This window comes from Myotis yumanensis, unplaced genomic scaffold, assembly GCF_028538775.1.
Source record: "Myotis yumanensis isolate MYYU_CA2020_CCGP unplaced genomic scaffold, mMyoYum1.0.hap1 SCAF_4, whole genome shotgun sequence".
Taxonomy (NCBI): Eukaryota; Metazoa; Chordata; class Mammalia; order Chiroptera; family Vespertilionidae; genus Myotis; species Myotis yumanensis.
In genome coordinates, this window is record NW_027223755.1 from 41444904 (window position 1) to 41449168 (window position 4265).

The 4265-nt window shown below is 45.2% G+C and overlaps 1 pseudogene; it reads right to left on the bottom strand.

The window, feature by feature from the left end:
- Nucleotides 1–525: 525 nt before the first annotated feature.
- Nucleotides 526–3094, bottom strand: LOC139008447 (keratin, type II cytoskeletal 8 pseudogene; annotated as a pseudogene).
- Between the last annotated feature and the right edge of the window lie 1171 nt (nt 3095–4265).

The window sequence follows — 4265 nt, forward strand, 5'->3', positions numbered from 1 at the left end:
CACCAGGTAGGTCCCCCTTTATGCCATTACTGCTATCCGCTTCTGGGTGTGGGAATCGCCGATTAAGCATTTAAGATCATTCTCCGTTCTGAATTTCTGCTTGTTGCCTAATCCAGTCCACCTACTGCATTTTCCCTCTCCTCCTCCCCTTGTTAATTCACAGTGATACTAAGACCAAGTGATAATCTGACCTAAAGATTGGGGTCTTTGGAAAACCAGAAGAGCTTCTCTACTCTGTATCTTCTTTATCTAAAGAGAAGGTTCCTGAATGTCTAGTGGTTCTCTGAGAAGCTAGGGAGCTTTGCTACAAATGTATTAGCTTGGGCCCCATCCCAGTCCAACTGAAGCAGAATCTGTTGGTCCTTTGGAGCCATACAAAATAATATGAATGTTTCAAATGCAAAGTCTATCTTCCACATCATGTGCAGCTCTTCAAATGTCTGACTCCAGGCACTGTGTCCATCCATGTCTTCTCCCTAGTAATACTTTTTGCCTTAAAGTCTATTTCATCCAGTAATAATGCAACTACCAGCTTTCTTTTTCTACTCTTTTCCTTTTAACATGTAACCAGCCGCTGGTAGTCTTGGTGTGGATACTCACGTTCTGTATGCCAGACTCCAGCCAGTTCTCCTTGCCCTCCAGCAGCTTGCGGTAGATGGCAATTTCCACATCCAGGGCCAGCTTGGCATTCATGAGCGCCTGGTACTCACACAGCTGCTGGGCCATGTCCTGCTTCGTGTTTCTCAGAGCGGCCTCCAGCTCAGCCACCTTGAACTGAGCATCCTTGATGGCCAGCTCCCCACACTTCCCAGCATCGGCGATGGTGGCCTCCAGGGAAGTCTTCCGGTTTTGAGACCCTCAAGCTCAGCCTGGAGTCGGCTGATGATCCAGTTTGTTGTAATAAAATAAAGAAATGTTTAAAATGCTTAAAGAATGTTAGAAAAGTTTTTAAAAGTTTGGGTTAACTTTCCTTAAAACTTAAAGCGTGATATGAAGAACACATTCCCCACTGCCTTGAGGTGTGTGTACCCCAGAGATAAGGGTTTGAACTGACTCAGAGTGACTTGTCAAGATAAACACTTGCCTGAGTGACATACTCTCCTTAGCCCCCTTGCCTTGTTTGAAATTAACGTATGTGCATTGACGTAAATCACTGATAGCCACCTGAGCTGCTACAGGTATGAACAAGCTTTAAATATGGACCCTGACCAGCTAACAATGCTCGCCTGTCAAGACAGCTACAAAGGCCCACCCCTTTGTAGGTCTGACAAGCGACACGACGCTCCTCTCCCTGCCAGAGGACAGAAGAACGGCTAACAACCCCCGATTGAGATGTAACCGAGCTCTCGGGTGAGAAACGCCAGACCCCCTGCGCCCAGATCAGACCAGCCCAGCTGCTGGACCCCAGAGGACAGCACCATGGGGATCCCTAAGTTTGTACCCATAGCTCAGGAATTTGTGTGAGTAATAAAAAAGCTGTGTGATTTGCAACTGCATGTTTCATGTGGTGTGATTCCTGCTGCAGTTAATTGAACTATTTTGCATACGCTTAAAATTTAAATTAAAGCCTCTGGTCTTTGTTGGTCCTAAAGCCTGCCACTCTGGTCCTGCTTGTGTAGAGCAGACTCTTCGCTAGCAACTACTTAAGTGTCCCACACCTGCACGGTTAAAGTATATCTCAAGGGACGCCTTAGATAAACATCCCAGATCCTTTCCCAGGATCTCCTTGGGACACGGTTCATCTTAGGAATCTCAGTCTTCATGTGATGCAGGTCATCCCCATGCTTTCCAACCAACATCTGCAGCTCCTCATACTTGATCTAGTACATGGTTTCAGCCTCAGCCCAGCTGTGGTTTGTGATGTCCTCATGCTGGGCCTTGACCTTGAGGTCCAGAGAGCAGTTGTTGTCCATGAATAGCACCACAGATGTGTCCAAGGTCTGGGACTGCAGTTCACAAATATCCTTTTCATACAGCTGCTTGTAGAAGTTGATCTCATCGGTCAGCCCTTTCAGGTGGGACTCCAGCTCTACCTTGTTCATGTACGCTTCATTCACATACTTCTTGATGAGGACAAATTTATTCTCCATCTCTGTGCTTGTTGATCGCATCCTCATACTTATTCTTTAAGTCCTCCACCAGTCCCTGCGTGTTGCCAAACTCTGCCTCCAGCCTCAGTTTCTCTGGAGCCAGTGTGTCCACCTGCCACTGAAGGTTGTTGATGCAGCCCTCAAACATGTGGTCCATGTTACTGCGAGTCATCTTCTGCTGCTGCGGGAGGTTCCATTTGGTCTCCAGAATCTTATTCTGCTGCTCCAGGCCTCGCACCGTATCTACGAAGGAAGCAAACTCGTTGAGGGTCTTGATCTGCTCCTTCTCCTGGTTGCTCACGGCCTGGATTAATGCTGGTGGTCTTGATCTAGCATCTAGAAGGGTTCAGGAATCTGGAGAAGGCACTGTGTGTAAATTAATCAAGAGTCCAGAAACGAAACGTAATTTTGAAAGGCATTTTGGGGAGTCAGAGAAGACTTAGCTAAAGGAACTAAGTTCTGCTTGTCTCAGGACCCCTTGCTCGTTATTAACACAAATTGTCCTAAGGCAAGGTAGATATACATCAAAGGCCAGGGTTTGGTATACAGAATCTATTGTCAGATTGCAGGAATTGCCTACGGCTGTTCAGGTGTTTGGCCAGTAGGAGGCAATAACATGTAGATTAAGATGCCCTTAGCTGTCTGGCAGCAAGCAACAATTTATGCATCCTTTTCAGGTTTGGGGAAATGCCTTTAGCCATTTCCAGATGATTCAGCCCTGCTGACATGCTGGAATTGGCTTCCGGCACTGGATGTTAGGGTCCACCTCCAGCTTCAGGGGGCTCAGCAGGCTTTGGTTCACTTGGACAGCTGTGTTGCTCCCCATACTCCCAGCCCCACCATATCCCTCGGCCAGACAGGGCACTCTGGTAGCTGCTGCCCACCTGGGAAAAGGCCGAGGAGCTGGTGCGGGTGCTAGGCCCGCTGGAGTATGAGCAGCTGCTGAAGGCCTGGGTGCCAGAGGTGGACGCCTTGTAGGTCTTCTAGGTCACTCTTGTGGACATGGTGGAGGCTGGAGTGGAGGCGAGGAGGCTGAACCAAACAGAGAATCTAGAAGGAGAGCCAAAAAGCTGCTTGTCACCTTTATTATTTTAAAACAAACCGATTTATAGTTTTAATAGTTTTTTTATTGTTATCTGAACTCAAGTGTCTAATCCAGCCTTTGTTTTGTTTCTTGATTGCACGTGTGTGTTTTGTAATTTTGTATTGTGAGTCATCTTCAGTAGGGTTTATCTGGGAAGTGTTCCCTGGATGGAAGAATGGTCCTTCCAAAGAGATTTGTGCTTTGTCTTCTGCCAGTTGGCCCAGAAATATCACCAACTTCAGACCACTTTTATGTTAATTTCTGACCTGAGGGGCCTCTATTAATGCAATGAATGTAAATTAAGCCCAAGCGTGAGGAGCAGAGCCATCCTTAGGGGAGGGTTTCTCTCATCTAGAGCCCAGGCTGAGAGAAGTTTTCTTGTGTTGATGGACAGGTTTTTATTTCCTAGTGCATCCTTTTTCTGGGTGTCCTAGATTTATGTAGGGATCTCAGTACTAATTCCTGCTTCATATAGGAGACTTTTCCTCCTGTCCCTGTTGTTAACAGAGTGCCACATGGACAATGTGCCCGAGGGCAGCTCTAGTGTCAGCTCATAAACTCACTAGTCTGTTGTTTTGTTTTCAGTGCTGGGGTATTTCCGTTTCTTGTGATAGCAAGAGGATTTAAAAAATGTACTTAACCCAGAATTTCTAGGTGATAGTGGCAGTAAGGCTGGCTTTCGGTTTATCTAGCCTGCAATATTGATAAAAATAAAAGTACCCTAAGTGTTATCTGTATGTAGCATTTTATATCAACTAAGTAATAATTTGTCTCACAACAGATTCTCAACCATTTTCAAAACTGAAGGCGATACTAATCTCAAAATACCTTCACTAAAGAGCAATACTTGTTATACCTGCAAATGTTCATATGCAAAGTGGGGCTGTTAAATAGTGAGACTGAGGCTATAAACTACACAATTACTTACCTTTGTAATTGTTCAGACACTATTTGCATATGTTCTCTGGTAAGTGAAAACAGAACTTCAAAAATGAATTTTCCTCTTGTGTGGTTATTAATTTCTTAGAAGTGAATAACTTTATTGTTATATTAGCCAACTTAATTTTTGAAAACAATATCAGCAATATAAT